The following is a 19,361-nucleotide window of genomic DNA, read 5'->3' on the forward strand; positions in this document are numbered from 1 at the left end:
AGCGCAAAACATTTCGGATGAGAGTTATAGATAAGGTAGGAATTGAATTATATGAGAAATTGAATAATCATAAAGAATTTTTTTAACATTTTGTTAGAGCATTGTTCGGTCGAACTCGCATGCGTTGCTATCTCAAGCATGTTTGTCAATATTAGTGATCAAAACTATATGTCTTGATTTCTAGTATATTTATGACTACGTCTCGGTCTAGGATAGTTAGAATTAATTGAGCTCCAGACTCCATGGCGATAATCTTGCAAATACGAAGAACTACTCAGGAACCAGTGGAATTTCATCCGACTAAAAGGTATGTGGAGACTTGAACTCATCTTGTCACTTAAAAGTCTATCTACTCTATCTCCTACTCTTGAGACAAAAGTCGTGTAAGTATGATAGTTTTCATACATACACATTTGTTATTTAGAGCCGAGTTTACTCGCCTATCATTTTCTCGAAATACGTGTTGTTAAGCTTTTGATTTAACCATTTTCATCTTTACCCGTGACGAAAGTCATGATGACGTTTCAATCTTGAAAATAGATTTGATGACGATAGTCGATTCTTTATGTCTAACGACTATTAGAACATTATAGAAGAATGTTTCAATGATTGAAATGTAGAGTTGAGAATATGTAACCACCTATGGATGTAAGCATATAGTGTGTTCGCACATTAGTGTATAAATCCATGTGCCGGAAACCAAGTGCGTGCATATGTGTGCATGCGGTATTGGTGAAGGAGACAGGTTGGGTACGCGTACTCAAAAACGGGGGTCTAACAACACCACCTAATATTTCGCTTAGCAATCTGTATGGACTAACTCCGAAATGCTTTATAGAGAATCAACTAGAAAATTAGACTCAATCTAGGTAAAAGTATCTCAAGGAGTTAATATCTCTCTCTTGTTTTGATTTACTCAAGCTAATAGAAATCAGCGAGTCTTTAATCAAACACAAGGAATAACTTGGATGGTACCAAAGACCAAAATCCAAGGATCAATCAATGACAATCAACAACCAAAGGTTGGATTACTCTAATTGATGATATAATGCACAACATGTATTATTTCAATTATAAAGATAAAACAATATAATACAGAAATAGAAATAACACAGACACCAGAAATTTTGTTAACGAGGAAACCGCAAATGCAGAAAAACCCCGGTACCTAGTCCAGATTGAACAAACACTGTATTAATCCGCTACAGACACTATCATACTCCAAGATAACTTCGGACTGGACTGTAGTTGAACCCCAATCAGTCTCCCACTGATCCAAGGTACAGTTGTACCCCCTACGCCTCTGATCCCAGTAGGATACTGCGCACTTGATTCCCTTGGCTGATTTCACCCACAACTAAGAGTTGTTGCGACCCAAAATCGCAGGCTTTGACAATAAACAAATCTGTCTCACACAGACAAGTCTATCAAAGGATCAATCTGTCTCCCACAGATAAACCCTAAAGGTTTTGTTTCGTCTATAATAATCAAGGTGAACAGGAACCAATTGATAATCCGGTCATATATTCTCGAAGAAAAGCCTAGAGTTATCAATAACCTCACAACAATCTTAATCGTATGGTAGCGAAACAAGATGTTGCGGAATCACAAACAATAAGACGAACATGTTTGTGATACTTTTTATATCTTTCCTATCGGAGATATCAATCTCAAGCCAATCAACCTGATTGTACTCGTAAGATAAAAGATGCAATATCAGATCACACAACTACGATAAAAGTAGTATCGGTCTGGCTTCACAATCCTAATGAAGTCTTTAAGTCGTTAACCTAGTTTTAGAAGAAGAAAACCAAAGGTTAAAGGAGAAACGTCTCTAGCACGCAAACTAGTATCACCCGTAAGGTGTGGGGATTAGTTTTTTCACAATACTAGATGTCTCCTTTATATAGTCTTTCAAATCAGGGTTTGCAATTAGGTTACCTTGGTAACAAAGCAATCAATATCCACCGTTAGATGAAAACCTGATTTAGATTCAAGCTAATATTTCTCAACCGTTAGATCGAAAACTTAGCTTGTTATACACACTTGACAATGCACGCTTCTAGGTTTGTTAACCGTACCCAAACGTATGCACTTGTTGGTTCAACAACAGTTAACCAAATGGTTAGCCATATGAGCATTTCATATCAACCATGTTCTTCTTCACCATAACTAGTTCAAATGACTTCAAATGAACTAGTTAGAGAGTTGTTCAATTGCAAGGAAATCTTATGTACTACACAAGACACAATTGGAGAAAAGATTATTTGATTCACTCGAATCGGTTCATGAACCTTTAAAGCCACGGTTTGCAAACTGCATTCTTTATTCTTTTTAAGTTTAAGTTCCGAAATCATCTTCAGATATATAACCTTCTCAAGTTCGCAGACTAGGTTCGCGGACTTAAGTTACCGGGCAGAGTTTACAAACTCCAGCAGAAATTCTCGGGTTTGAGAACTTCGCGGGTTCGTGGACTGGGTTCGCGGACTGAGTTCATTGACTTAGCTTCACGCAAGTAGTTTGTCAACTCAAGCAGAAATTATCGAGTTTGAGAACTTCGGAAGTTCGCGTACTGAGTTCGCGGACTTGGCTCACTCCATTCTTCTGGTTCTCTTGATCAACAAAGTTCGCAAACTTTGGTTCAAGGAATAAGACTTATACATAAATGTTTTTCCACAATAATGCTTATGTCCACCATTGGTTATGTAATCTAAACTCTCATTCCAATCATTGAAACATTCTTAGAGGATAGTTGTTACACCATTTCTCGTCAAAGCAAATTTCAAGATGATTGAAACATATCATGACTTTCGTCACATGGTAAAGATAAACTTGATCGAAGCGAAAAGCTTAACGACACATATTTCGAGATATAGATAGGCGAGGTATACTCGGATCGAAATACCAAATGTGTATAATCCAAGTTTATATATATAGCATACGACTTCTTGTCTCAAAGAGTAGGAGATAGAGTAGATAGAGTTTTGAGTGACAGATAAGTTCAAGTCTTCACATACCTTTTTGTCGAGAAGTTCCACCGGTTTCTTGAGTAGTTCTTCTACTTGTATGATGAATCTCCATGAAGTCCTTGAGCTCAACTACACTTTTTATCCTAGTCCGAGACTTAGATATAATAGACTAGAAATCAAGACTTATAGTTTTGATCACTAACATTGACAAACATGCTTGAGATAGCAACGCATGCGAGTTCGACCGAGCAATTCTCTAACAATCTCCCCCTTTGTCAATTTTAGTGACAAAACTATCAATACATATGGAATACAAAAAAGATAAAGAAACTTTAGTAGCTCCTATTCCACATGTCTAATCTCCAACATTCCTCGAAATCTTCGTCACTTCCAAGTACTCCATTGATCCCAAAGGTTGTAAGTTTAGCATCACCGTTGTTGAAGATCCGTAGCTATAACAATGAGAAAGCATCGGTCTCGATCATTGTTATACAGTGTCATAGTATTATTACACAACATCAAATTTCAATTGTATCACAACTTCAACAATAATACTATGGTGATATGTATCACTCCCCCTTAGTCAATACTCCATCTCACATGGAAACCACTCCCTCTTTCACAATGATCCGAAAACCATATGTATTTGTAGTGTGAACTACATATTAATTCTCCCCTTTTTTGTCAATAAAATTGGAAAAGGTACAAGAACGGGATCATAATGAAATTTCCGAGAGAAACATTTCATGACACAAGGAAAAAATACGTACTAACTAATTTAGATGAAATCATAAAGCCGAAGCTAAATGCATTCATCAAGGAGTTTAATGATACAAGATAACCCCTCTAAAATTCCACAGCCGCACACCCCTCAAAATATGACCATTAAGCACAAGTTCAAAAGAACTCTCCCCCATTTGATGTCATTCCTGAAAGAACAACAAGAGCGACCTTAATTTCAAGAGAAAATAAGGATTTTTATTGGACACCAAAAACCATAAGAATGATTTCCTATATCCAAAAACTCAATCAAATTAATCACAAGTAAACCCATGATTAATTTAATCAGAATATGCAATCAAATTAAACACAAAAAGTGATCAATTCAATTGTTTGTGCTCAATATAAGAGAACTTATGGAGACACGAAAATACTCAACTAGATTAATTACAAGAGAAACCGTAATTAATCTAATTGGAATACACAACCAAACTAATTACAAAAGTAATCAATTTAATTATCATTTGTTTTGCTCGACAAAAGAATACTTACGGAGAAATAACTAAATAACCAAACAAGATGATTAATTTAGTTCAATATGCTCGACATAACATATATCACGGAACACCAACTAAGCTAAAAAAATCAACTTGGTTGTATAGTGTTCAACATAAGATACATTAGGGAGCCTCACAGTAATACATAAGAATATGGATCAGGGATGATCAATACTGCGGAATACACAAGGATTCATTCTATCTTTAATCACTATTTGCATAACGACAATTAATAGACATAATCCTTGAAAACAAAAGATTTTAACCTATCTTCCATCAAAATATTTGACAATATAGGCTTAACTTTTGTATTTATCAAAAGTCCATTCATTCTTTTACCAGTACGTGAATACCGAACACGAACGACTTTACTTTTGACAAAGTATGGGACAAATATAGTTCACGGACGTAAACACCAATCCCATAAAAAATTGCAATATAACAAATCATAAAGATTAATACTGCAAAAACGTCATCCTCCAAATATTTTTAGAATTTAAACCAATTAACCTAAAAAATAAGAAGATGAAAAATAATAGCTATGTGTAGTCACAATCATTTTTATTCCAAGCACTAGTTATTCTTCCAACTAAACCAAAAAGTAGACTTACTAGGAATTGTAGATCTTTCTCAGAGCATCTACAGAAAATTCCTTCTCATTATTGAAAACCCATTGATTATGGGATCGTTAAATTCCTCTAGATCTTCAGAAATATCAGTTAAATCACTAAGTTCTCTTTTTAGATCATGCAGAGTATTCTTGATCAGAGACAACCTTTGTTCATAGTGAGTTATCTCTTCCAAAGAGGAAATGATTCGAGATTTTAAATCATTTCGCTTGTTGATGAAAACTTTCACCATGTCTCTAGCACGACAAACAAAAAAGAGACAGTTAGAGGAAGAACCTTCTCCATTGGTTGTTGACTTCTTCTTTATCATTCTCGAGGAAGTGATTCCTTTGCACAGATGTACATTTAATGCTTCTACTGCATCTCTTTTGGTAGTACCTCTAGTTACAGGAGCCATGAGAACGTAATTGAAAGAAGAAGAAAACAAACAATAAAAAGAGATTATAAGTGGAAAACCCTAGATCATTTTGACACAGTTTTCCAAGAATAAAAAAAAATTACCTACACAAATGGAAGTTCGCGAACATTGACTTGAGCCACTTATCAGACACTTCTCATCTTTCCCAAGTTAAAGATGAGAAGGCAAACGTCACCATTCAGTTGGTGAACGGACGGGCCAAATTCCCACTTCCCTAGTTTTTTTCGTGGCTTGTTACTATTGGTTGTGCTAACAGATTTCTTACTTTCTGGAATATTTACCTTGCTTATCTTTATCCATACTCACTCTTTGCATGTTATTTTGAAGTTTGGTGACTCTTTTGTTGCTTTTCTTGAATCTCCAACAGTGTTAGAGCATTGCTCGGTTGAACCCACCAAGCGTTGGTATGTCAAGTTTGGTTGTCATATTTTAGTGAATCAAAACTCATGTTAAGAGTCGTTTGATTATGTACTAGAGTTAAACTTCGTATAGGTTAGCTTGAAAGTATTAGGATATGAGACATTACAAGTATTGCGAAGTCTTGGAGATGTGAAGAAGCAAGGAGATACAACAACAACAATCATCCTTCCACTTGAGGTTAGTGATATTTGACTTGAACTGTTTCATTCCCTAACATATCTTTCAAGTCGTGCATATTGAAAACATAACTGCGAAGCATGTTTGAACTCTATATAGACATAGTATTAAGGAATACAATACGAGGTTTATTGCTTAACCATTAAACTTTGTAGATAAGACATCGCCATAATCATTTGAATGCTATTGTGATTATGTATGGGTATAAGGTGAGGATATCATCCTAGGGAACAATGTTTACATGTGTTCTAAGGAAGTAAGTTCATAAACTTGTTTGTGGACCGAAAAGGAAATTTTCGGGAGTTATTGGTTTTGTTATTCATTTCATATCTTATGAACAACCAATATGTGTGATAGAGTATAACCGCTCACAACTTGTTGTGTTCTTGGTAGAACTATTCACAAAGTACTGACTTTTGTATTGGTATAACTTTTATTAGAAAAACTAATATTAAGTAATCACCTAGTATGATCGGATTGTATGTGCCTTGGGGAAAGGGAACCGATCCTTGTTGGGGGTAGGGAACCGATCCTAGTGAGGGAAAGGGAATCGAACCTAAGGGGTGCAGTGCAATAGGGAACCGATCCTTGTATGGGGTGCAACAAGGTTTATAGAAGAATGGGGAACCGATCCTAGTACCTAGTCAACCAAATCTTTGGGAATCTAGTGTGACTATGCGTAGTACTCACATGGAGGTAGAACAGAAACTTGTTTTGGTAGAACCGTAAATCCATGATTGTGATTGAATGTTGGTTTGATCAATCACATAGTTCTTGAAAGTCAGATGAACCAATTCTAAACTTGTTTGGAAGTGTGGAAAATCGCTTTCAAGGTTGTAAGTGTGAAAGAGAACTTACAAAGTAAAGATGTCGACAAACTTTGAACACGCGTTGTGAATGTTTATTTCTATAATTGTTCAAAGATATTCCTTAAAGGCTAAGGGAAGAGAATCCCAGGATCGAAACATAAGTAAGTTAAGAATATTTTAATTAAGGTTATTAATTTTACTTTGTAGGGAAATTATGGAATTAGTAATGTGCATTTACTAATTAGATTTTCCGAGACATTTCGATTGTATTTTTGGACAGAGCATTTCCAGGAATTATAAAAACCGAATCTGTGCATTTATGAATATCTTAAGAATATTTTCGGTTTTGAAAATTCCTTGGTGTCCAAACTTCCTTGTCTATAAATACACGAAGTTTGCCTTTCTAGCAAACTAATCCTTCGTAACGACAGACTTCCTCTTTTGTCTTTATTACTGGTGTAGCCGCCTATCGGAGAGGAGAGTAATCTAATTAGGTGAAATCTCTTACGGCTGCTCGTTTTAAAGTCTTCTTTGGGATTGAGAAGCTCTAGCACGACCCGTTGGTGGGAAAATAGATAATTGCGGTTTATCTTTGTTTTCGACTGATTTGATTGACTAACGGTGGTTGAAATATGATTGCACCTAGTTTTTTTATTCTTGAAAATATTCTCTTCTGATATAAGATTCAATCAAACTAGTTCAGAGTTTCGACAGGGATCTTTAGACTGTTGTTAGTTCTAAAGACGATCTTGTGATAATCCATTGTTAACAGACTCCATTCTGTACGTGATTGACCACAAGAGATTCAAGTAATTGTGTGCAGGTGTTTATTACAGATTTAAGAAGATTTGAAGACAAAGAAGGTATTGAAGATCTGACTTGGGTTTTATAATCTTTGGTGTGCACAATACTTGTTTGGGAAAAGAGGATCCAATTAATAATTGGTTTATCCTTGTGGTAGATTGGATTGATTAATCGAGTAGATCGACATCAACACGATTCTTCGGATTAAAGGTGTTGTTGGCTTAATCTTAACCGATTATCTTTGGGTGATTGAACATAAGATAGATCTAGACCCGACGAAGGAGTTTATGTTGAGATAAACGGAAGAGCCTTTGTCTGACTCATATCACTTGGTTGAATAGAGTTGATACCAAACATATTTATTGTTCCTTTACTGTTTGGAATACGAACCAAAGGGATTATTCCAAGTACGTGACTTATTCACAAGTCGGAGGCGTGTGAATACAAACGGAACTAGGTATACTATAGAGTTAGGTACTTGGTCTCAACTATACGAAGTTAGGTGTAATTTTGTATAGCGGCTTAATCCAGAGAGTATTCAATTCTGGACTCGGTCCCGGGTTTTTTTTGCATTTGCGGTTTCCTCGTTAACAAAATCTTGCTGTGTCATTTCCTTTTATTTTCCTCATTATAATTGTTTTATTATAATTAAAGTAAATTACGGAAACGTTAATTCCTATTTACTTGATAAGCAATCCTATTGTGTTTGGTTAAGTCCGAACCTTATATCAAGTAAACATACCTCGTTGTTGTATTGTCTCGATCTCGTATCCATAAACGATCACACGAAGTGTGAACCAATTAGTTGTATTGTCTCGACTGAGTCCATAGACAATCACTTTCGGAGAAAGGACTTATAGGTAGGAAAAGTTTTAGTTTGAGGTATATTTGGGTACCCTCTCCTTTTCAAACAGGTATCTTTATCATTCCTTGAGTGTCCACAGAAGGAGCAGATCAATGTTGAAATTTTCGTCTCCATGTAATTTTTCCTGTTTGACACAACACCCAACCATTGTTTCCATATTTGCAGAATCCATCACTTTTGTTATTTTTCTTTTGAATCCTAAACCATGATTGTTTCCAAAGTATCTCTGACCAAACAACATTGCTGCAATTTTTTCAGAGCTTCCAGACAGCCTTTGCAGGTCATCTCTGAGATAATTAATCTCTTCTTCCTTTAGAGACATGGTTTTGACGAATTTAATATGAATATGCTCTATCTCAATATTTTTTGTCTGGAGTGATGATTCAACATTCCTCAAGGAGGCTTTAAGACGAAGGTTCTCTTGAAGAATCTCTTTATTTAGGAGATCAACCAACTCAGTGTCAAATTCAAGTTCCAAATCAGAATTTGAAGTTGAAAGAGAATCTGAAGTAAGGGTAGTAAATCCATTGCACCAGTTAGACTCATCTGAGTTATATTGAGAAGTAATGTCTTCTGTTGAATTATTTTCAGCAACCAGAGAAGATGGAAAACCTGCAAATCTATTCTTCCTTTTTATTAGATTCTTGACCTATTTGACTATTAGTGAATGGTCATATTCATCAGCCCAGGATAGGTGAGAGGAAGACATCTCAGTTTTGTTCACAGCATTGAGTGCGAACGTTCTCCCTGTATCTTGATCAAGAATTCTTAAATTTCCAATTAGTGAGGTCTTGGAAAGTGTATCAGGGTTATTTCCCTCAAAGATGGCATGCTTATTAGAATCGTATCTGATGGCAGCGATCTGAGGATTTTCATCACAATGCCCTTTTCAGGAGTGGTCTTACCTAATGCAATTCTTAACTTTCCAATTAGTGAAGTCTTGGAAAGTGTATCAGGTTTATTTCCCTCAAAGATGGCATGCTTATTAGAATCGTATCTTGATGGCAGCGATCTGAGGATTTTCATCACAATGTCCTTTTCAGGAGTGGTCTTACCCAATGCAAATGATTTATTAACAATTTCAGACCCTTTGTGGTAAAAATCATCAATCGATTCATTATCTGTCATCCGAAGGTTCTCCCAATCGGAATTAAGATTTTGAAGCCTAGCTTCGTTTTCACTGGAGTTACCTTCAAATACGGTTTCTAAGATATCCCAAGAATCTTTAGACCTAGTGCAATTAGACACATGGTGCTGAAAATTTGGGGTAATGGCATGTATGATGGCATTCAAACAGTCAGAATTTTGCTTTGCAGCAAGTATCTCGGCAGGACTGTATTCACCAATATTCTTGGGAACGTTTACATCTCCAACTGCCACAACAGGAGCATCATAGCCATTAACAACATATACCCATGATTGAAAATCACATGCTTGAAGAAAAGCTCGCATAGCAATTTTCCACCATAAGTAATTAGAGTCATCGAAGACTGGTGGTACGTTAATAGAGATAGCACCTCTGTCCATAGAGTCAGATCGCTACAAACACAGACTTGTAAGGTCTTGAACATTTTTGCCTGCTCTGATACCAAGTGAAAAAACGGGGGTCTAACAACACCACTCAATATTTCTCTTAGCAATCTGTATGGACTAACTCTGAAATACTTTCTATAGAATCAACTAGACAGTCAGACTCAATCTAGGTAAAAGTATCTCAAGGAGTTAATATTTCTCTCTTGTTTTGATTTACTCAAGCGAATAGAAATCAGCGAGTCTTTAATCAAACACAAGGAATAACTTGGATGGTACCAAAGATCAAAATCCAAGGATTAAACAATAACAATCAACAACCAAAGGTTGGATTACTCTAATTGATGATCTAACGCACAACCTGTATTATTTCAATTATAAAGATAAAACAATATAATGCGGAAATAGAAATAACATAGACACCAGAAATTTTGTTAACGAGAAAACCGCAAATGCAGAAAAACCCCGGGACCTAGTCCAGATTGAACACACACTGGATTAAGACGCTACAGACACTAGCCTACTCCAAGCTAACTTCGGACTGGACTGTAGTTGAACCCCAATCAGTCTCCCACTGATCCAAGGTACAGTTGTACTCCCTATGTATCTGATACCAGTAGGATACTGCATACTTGATTCCCTTAGCTGATCTCACCCAAAACTAAGAGTTGCTACGACCCAAAATCGCAGGCTTTGACAATAAACAAATCTGTCACACACAGACAAGTCTATCAAAGGATCAATCTGTGTCCCAAAGATAAACCCTAAAGGTTTGGTTCCGTCTTTTGATAATAATCAAGGTGAACAGGAACCAATTGATAATCCGGTCTTATATTCCCGAAGAACAACCTAGAGTTATCAATCACCTCACAACAATCTTAATCGTATGGTAGCGAAACAAGATGTTGTGGAATCAGAAACAATGAGACGAAGATGTTTGTGATTACTTTTTATATCTTGCCTATCGGAGATATAAATCTCAAGCCAATCAACCTGATTGTACTCGTATGATAGAAGATGCAAGATCAGATCACAAAACTACGATAAAAGTAGTATCGGTCTGGCTTCACAATCCCAATGAAGTCTTTAAATCGTTAACCTGGTTTTAGAAGAAGAAAATCAAAGGTTAAAGGATAAACGACTCTAGCACGCAAACTAGTATCATACGTAAGGTGTAGGGATTAGTTTTTGCACAATACTATATGCCTCCTTTATATAGTCTTTCAAATCAAGGTTTGCAATTAGGTTACCTTGGTAACAAAGCAATCAATATCCACCATTAGATGAAAACCTGATTTAGATTCAAGATAATATTTCTCAACCGTTATATCAAAAACTTAGCTTGTTATACACACTTGACAATGCACGCTTCTAGGTTTGTTAACCGTACCCAAACGTATGCACTTGTTGGTTCAACAATAGTTAACCAAATGGTTAGCCATATGAGCATTTCATATCAACCATGTTCTTCTTCACCATAACTAGTTCAAATGACTTCAAATGAACTAGTTATAGAGTTGGTCAATTGCAAAGAAATCTTATGTACTACACAAGACACAATTGAAGCAAAGATGATTTGATTCACTCGAATCGGTTCATGAACTTTTATAGCCACGGTTTGCAAACTGCATTACTTAGTCTTTTTAAGTTTAAGTTCAAAATTCATCTTCATATATATAACCTTCTCAAGTTCGCAGACTAGGTTCGCGGACTTAAGTTACCGTGCAGAGTTTACAAATTCCAGCAGAAATTCTCGGGTTTGAGAACTTCGCCGGTTCGCGGACTGGGTTCGCAGACTGAGTTCGCAGACTGGATTCGCGGACTGAGTTCGTGGACTTAGCTTCACGCAAGTAGTTTGTCAACTCCATCAGAAATTATCGGGTTTGAGAACTTCGGCAGTTCGCGAACTGAGATCGCGGACATGGCTCACGTCATTCTTCCGGTTCTCTTGATCAACAAAGTTCGCAAACTTTGGTTCAAGGAATATGACTTATATATAAATGTGTTTCCACAACAATGCTTATGTCCACAATTGGTTATGTAATCTAAACTCTCATTCCAATCATTGAAACATTCTTAGAGGACGTTATACACTTGTTACACCATTTCTCGTCAAAGCAATTTTCAAGATGATTGAAACATATCATGACTTTCGTCACATGGTAAAGATAAACTTGATGGAAGCGAAAATATTACCAACATATATTTCGATATATAGATAGGCGAGGTATACTCGGCTTGAAATACCAAATGTGTATAATCCAAGTCTATATATATCGCGTACGACTTCTTGTCTCAAAGAGTATGAGATAGAGTAGATAGACTTTTGAGTAACAGATAAGTTCAAGTCTTCACTTTATATCCTAGTCCGAGACTTGGCTATAATACACTAAAAATCAAGACTTATAGTTTTGATCACTAACATTGAAAAACATGCTTGAGATAGCAACGCATGCGAGTTCGACCGAGAAATGCTCTATCACGTACCCGTACGTGTACTGGCGGAAGTTCATGTCTGTGAATTTTTTGCTGAGTTTGGAGTTTACGAACTCAAAACCAGTCACCTTAGGTACGCGTATTGGCGGAACTTTTCACCCGAAAAATTCTGCTGAGTCTGGAAACTAAAACCAACTCAAAATCCGGTAGCTAAAGTACGCATACCCGTACGCGTACCCAAGCTGGTTATTTCTCAAATCGGTAGTTCATGGACTTAAAACAATAAATTATAAGGAATGCAATCTTTGCAAACCGTGGCTATGTTGTTCATGAATTGATTCAAACGAATCAAACCGATTTTGTTTCGATTGTATCTATGTATAAAGACCTAAGCAATTGAACAACTCTTGAACTAGTTCTTATGAGTCATTTGACAAAGTTATGAGAAAGATGAATACAGTTAATATGAAAGCACTCATACGGATAACCATTGGTCAACCATTTGTGAACCAACCAATATACACGTTTAGGTACGGTTACTCAAACATAAATGAATACATTTCATTTGTGTGTGACAAGCTAAGTTTCGATCTAATGGTTGAAAGATATTAGCTTGATAAATCAGGTTTTTCATCTAACGGTGATTATTGAATGCTTTGTTACCAAGGTAACTTAGATTGCAAACCATGATTTGAAGACTATATAAGGAGACGTCTAGCAACTGCGAAAAACTAATCCCCACACCTACTGTGTGATACTAGTTGGCTTGCTAAAGGCGATTCTCCTTTAATCGTAGGTTTTTTCTCGAGACCCTGTCGATTAACGGCTTAAAAACTTCATTGGGATTGTGAAGCCAAGAGAAACTACTTCCTTTGTAGTTGAGCGATCTGATCTTGCCATTTTCCATCATACGAGTTCAATTGAATAATTGACTTGAGATTATATCTCCGATAAGGCAAGATAAAAAGAAATCACAAACATCTTCGTCTCATCGTTTGTGATTCCGCAATATCTAGTTTCGCTATCGTACGATTTATACTATTGTGAGGTGATTGATAATATTAGGCTGTTTTTCGGTAATATAAGTCCAGTTTGTCAATTGGTTCTTGTTCTCCTTGATTTTTATCATAAGACAGAACAAAACTTTTAGGTTTATCTGTGGGAGACAGATTTATCTATCCTTGTAGACTTTTCTGTGTGATACAGATTTGTTTATTAAAGTCTTCGACTTTGGGTCGTAGCAACTCTTGGTTGTGGGTGAGATCATCTAAGGGAATCAAGTGCGTAGTATCCTGCTGGGATCAAAGACGTAAGTAGCGCAACTATACCTTGAATCATTATGCGATTGATTAGGGTTCAACTACAGTCCAGACCGAAGTTAGTTTGTAGTATGCTAGTGTCTGTAGCGGCTTAATACAGTGTGGTGTTGAATCTGGAATATGTTCCGGGGTTTTTCTGCATTTGCAGTTTCCTCGTTAACAAAATTTCTGGTGTCTGTGTTATTTCTATTCCTTATTATATTTTGTTATATAATTGAAATATCACAGGTTGTGCGTTGTATCGATCAATAGTGAAATCCAACCTTTGGTTGTTGATTGGAAATTGATTGATCCTTGGATATTGGTCTTTGGTACCATCCAAGTTTATTTCTCTTGTATTTAATCGAGACTCGCAGATTGCTTGAGTAAGATTTAAGTCAAGAGATAGAGATATAAAACTCTTTGGTATACTTTTTTATTGATTGAGTCTAACTGTCTCGTTGATTCTCATAAATGTATATTGGAGTTTAACCGTACAGATTGCTAATCGAAATATTAGGTGAGGTTGTTGTACCCCCCACATTTTCAATTGGCATCATAGCAAACACGTTTAAGACCTCAAAAGTCTGTGTTTGTAGCAATATGATTCCGTGGACAAAGTAGTATCTCTTATCTACGCGTAGTCTATATGTTCCCATACTGCTGACTATGTCAAGTGTCTTGCTTTTCCCTCAAAGGATAATTCCTTAGCTGATTCTTCCGAATCCAGAGAAATAAACAAGATAAGTGACAAGGTGTCATAGGAAGAAAGGAATATCACCAGAACTAAAGAAAATCCAACTGAGACGATTGATTTCCGTAATCATTCTCAACTCTTGGAGGAATTTGAGAAGTCTCTCAGTCGAGAACGTGAACTCTATAATATTATTGAGTCCTTTCCTAACAATATTAAAAAACTCACTCATGAGAATATGCTACAACAAGAAAAGATTAGTTTTCTTGAGAATATTGTTAAAGAGGGAACAATTAGAGAGAACGTTTGATTGAGATACATTCTTCTGATTTGAACAACCTTCATTTTGAAACATAGAAAATTGCTGCATCTATTCACCACAGTCTATTTCCTTGATAAAGGAAAACGCTGTATTGAGAAATTCTTCTATGTCACGTGCTGATTCTCAACATAAGTTACTTGACATAAAGAAAAACTCATCAAAAGAAGTCCCTACAAAATATAAACAGCAGACTTCCAAATGGGACATGGGTTTCAAACAGACACATTTCAACAACTCTCTTCCACGAACTCGTTCCTCCTGTGGGAAAAGGAATCATAGTGCTAAACATTATTTTGCTAGGAAGAAACAGATCTTCGATCTTCAAAATCTTCTTCGATTTACCGTCAATCGTGTTAATCATCTGACGACATCGACAATGGATTTCAGCCCTACAGAAGTTCAGAATTCTCATAAAAAGATTTTTAATGATCACTCATTTCAAAATCTTTTACAGGACTCTTGTTTTTACTCATAGTGAAAACTACACCTCTAAAACACAATTTCCCAGTGTCTATGAATAAAACTAATAGATCTAAGTCTAGAAGGTAGAGCCCCATCTCAGTTAATCCTCTAGAACCAATCTCTAGAGGTCCTAGACTTAGTCATCAAAAAGTTCCATTTAATGGATTCTCTCAAAGGGCGGTAAGAAATTTACATGGAATTGGAAACAGTCAAAGAGAGAAAAGAAATACAAAAGTCAGACTGTCGGATGGCATTCCCAAATCGTCTCTCAACACTCATGGTGAGATTACATCTCATCCTACTACCTAACTTTAGGTATTCTCATCCTTGTTCCTAACTTGAGAGTTACAAGTATGAATGTTTATGAGATGCTCAAGTCCTAGCCGATTGCCATCTGGTCTATATGTATAATGTCTGTTTTACAGGTGAGGTTTCTGTTTCTCTTTGTGCCTAATAAAACTCTCTTTCTCTATCTATTATGATTATATATTGAGCCATGTTCAAAAGAGATTTTTTTTTTTTGAAAAACAATATGTATTTCTTCTTGGACCCTTATTGTTCTTCTGGTTTTCACTTAGGGTCCACGAACGTCCAAGTCCTCTTCAGGAAACTCTAGGGTTTTCTTCCAAGGGTATTTCTTTCTTCATTGATAACACTTATATATATACCTGGTTATGTATTATCTTCCCAAGAAAAGTATTCTTATGGGAACCGCTATTGAGCCTCAAGAAGAAGTGAACACCGTGATGGAAGAAGACTTCAAAGGATGTGGTTCATCTCAAGATTTGATCCTGGAAAAGATGCTTGAAAGAAAAGAGTATAACTCTTGGATAGGAGAATCTTTCAAGGATTTAACCCTTGTTCAGAATGAAGTTAAGAACGAGCTTGCTAACCTTCAATTGCAGATAAATAAACTTATTGATGTACGGGTGAAGATCCTTAATAATCAAAACATACTGATCAGGAACCAGAAGAAAGTCATCCTTGATTGCGTCAAAGCCAGGCATCTTGATCGCATCATTGACCGAAAAACAAATATTCTAACTCATGAACATGGTGTCTTCACGTTCAAGAAAATTAAGGATATCAGTGATTCTTATTATGATGGACCTTTTCAAAGGTATGAAATAATCAAAGAAAACAGATTTATTTTGTCTAGAAAGTCTTCTTATGAGAATTTATCTCTTTTATATGTCGATATGCAAGTATTGATACAAGATCGATGAACTTTTGACAAACAAAAGTTAAGCCTATTATGTCAATTTTTAATGGAAGATAGGTTAATATCTTTTGTTGACAAAGATTATATCTATTATAAGTCGTTATGAAAATAGTGATGAAGATAGAATGAATCTTTGTATATGCCGCAGTATTGATCATTACCTGATATTTTATGTGTATACTGCAATGCTCCATAAGTTTTTCTTATGTTGAGCATAAGAAGATTGTGTTAATCATTCTTTTATGGTTAACATAGTCGTAGCTCCGTAAGTTCTCTTATGTCGAGCATGTTCAATTAAATTGGTCACTTTTGTGTTTAATTTGATTGTGTATTCCAATTAAATTAATCATGGGTTCTCTTGTGGTTAGTTTAATTGAGAATTTTGGATATAGAAATCATTTCTTTATGATTTTTGGTGTCCAATAAAATCCTTCTTTTCTTGCAAAAGTAAGGTCGCTCTTGTTGTTCTCTTGGGAATGACACCAAATGGGGAAGAGTTCTTTTAAACTTGCGCTTAATTTCCATATATTTTTGGGGAGTGCGGATGTGGAATTATTTAGGGGTTATCTTATATCTTTATAAACTCCTTGATGAATGCATTTAGCCTCGGCTTTATGATTGCATCTAAACAAGTTGATATGAACTTTTATTTGGTCTTGAAGCGTCTTCGTGGAAATTTCATTAGGATCCCGTTTTCGTACCTTTGCCAATTTTATCGACAAAAAGGGGGAGAATTAATATGTAGTTCACACTACAAATACATATGATTTACGTGATTTACGGGTCATTATGTAAGAGGGATTGGTTTTCATGTTGAGACGAAAGAATTGACTAAGGGGGAGTGATACATATCACCATAGTATTGTTGTCGAAGTTGTGATATAAGAACTTTGATGCTGTGTAATAATACTATGACACTGTATAACAATGATCGAGAGCTTTTGTTTTCTCATTGTTATGGCTACGGAACTTCAACAACTATGATGCTGAATTGAACATCTATAGAATCATGGAAGTACTTGGAAAAGACGAAGTTTTCAAGTAATGTTGAAGCACCAAGGAGATCAAGCATGTGGACGAGAAGCTAAAAAGTTTATTTATTTAAATTGTAATCCATATATATTAATAGTTTTGTCAATAAAATTGACAAAGGGGGATATATTTAGAGCATTGCTAGGTCGAACTCGCATGTGTTGCTATCTCAAGCATGTTTGTCAATATTAGTGATCAAAGCTATATGTCTTGATTTCTAGTATACTTATGACTAAGTCTCGGTCTAGGATAGTTAGGAATAGTGGAGCTCCATACTCCATGGTGATTATCTTGCAAAGACGAAGAACTACTCAAGGAACCAGTGGAACTTCATCCGACTAAAAGGTATGTGGAGACTTGAACTCATCTTGTCACTCAAAAGTCTATCTACTCTATCTCCTACTCTTGAGACAAAAGTCGTATAAGTATGATAGTTTTCATACATACACATTTGCTATTTCGAGCCGAGTTTACTCGCCTATCTTTGTATCGAAATACGTGTTGGTAAGCTTTTGCTTTAACCATTTTCATCTTTACCCGTGATGAAAGTCATGATGACGTTTCAATTTTGAAAATAGCTTTGATGACGATAGTCGATTCTTTATGTCTAATGACTATTATAACATTATAGAAGAATGTTTCAATGATTGAAAAGTAAAGTTTAAAATATGTAAACAACCTATAGATGTAAGCATATAATGTGTTCGCACATTAGAATATAAATCCATGTGCCGGAAACCAAGTGCGTGCATATGTGTGCATGCGGTATTGGTGAAGGAGACAGGTTGGGTACGCGTACCCATACGCATACTGGCGGAAGTTAACGTCTGTGAATTTCTGCTGAGTTTGGAGTTTACGAACTCAAAACCAGTCACCTTAGGTACGCGTACCCGTACGCGTACTGGTGGAACTTTTCACCCGAAAAATTCTGCTGAGTTTGGAAACTAAAACCAACTCAAAATCTGATAGCTAAGTTACGCGTACCCAAGATGGTTATTTCTCAAATCGGTAGTTCATGGACTTAAAACAATAAATTATAAGGACTGCAATCTTTGCAAACCGTGGCTATATTGTTCATGAATTGATTCAAACGAATCAAACCGATTTTGTTTCGATTGTATCTATGTATAAAGAACTAAGCAATTGAAAAACTCTTGAACTAGTTCTTATGAATCATTTGACCTAGTTATGAGAAAGATGAATACGATTAATATGAAAGCACTCATACGGATAACCATTGGTCAACCATTTGTGAACCAACCAATATACACGTTTAGGTACAATTACTCAAACCTAAATGAATACATTTCATTTATGTGTGACAAGCTAAGTTTCGATCTAATGGTTGAAAGATATTAGCTTGATAAATCAGGTTTTTCATCTAACAGTGATTATTGAATGCTTTGTTACCAAGGTAACTTAGATTGCAAACCCTGATTTGAAAACTATATAAGGAGACGTCTAGAAACTGTGAAAAACTAATTCCCACACCTACTGTGTGATACTAGTTGGTTTGCTAGAGGCGCTTCTCCTTTAATCGTAGGTTTTTTCTCGAGACCCTGTCGATTAACGGCTTAAAGACTTCATTGGGATTGTGAAGCCAAGCGAACTAGTATCATATGTAAGGTGTAGGGATTAGTTTTTGCACAATACTAGATGTCTCCTTTATATAGTCTTTCAAATCAGGGTTTGTAATTAGGTTACCTTGGTAACAAAGCAATCAATATCCACCATTAGATGAAAACCTGATTTAGATTCAAGATAATATTTCTCATCCGTTATATCGAAAAATTATCTTGTTATACACACTTGACAATGCACGCTTCTAGGTTTGTTAACCGCACCCAAACGTATGCACTTGTTGGTTCAACAATAGTTAACCAAATGGTTAGCCATATGAGCATTTCATATCAACCATGTTCTTCTTCACCATAACTAGTTCAAATGACTTCAAATGAACTAGTTAGAGAGTTGTTCAATTGCAAAGAAATCTTATG

The sequence above is a fragment of the Papaver somniferum genome, chromosome 4 (assembly GCF_003573695.1).
Source record: "Papaver somniferum cultivar HN1 chromosome 4, ASM357369v1, whole genome shotgun sequence".
Classification (NCBI taxonomy): Eukaryota; Viridiplantae; Streptophyta; class Magnoliopsida; order Ranunculales; family Papaveraceae; genus Papaver; species Papaver somniferum.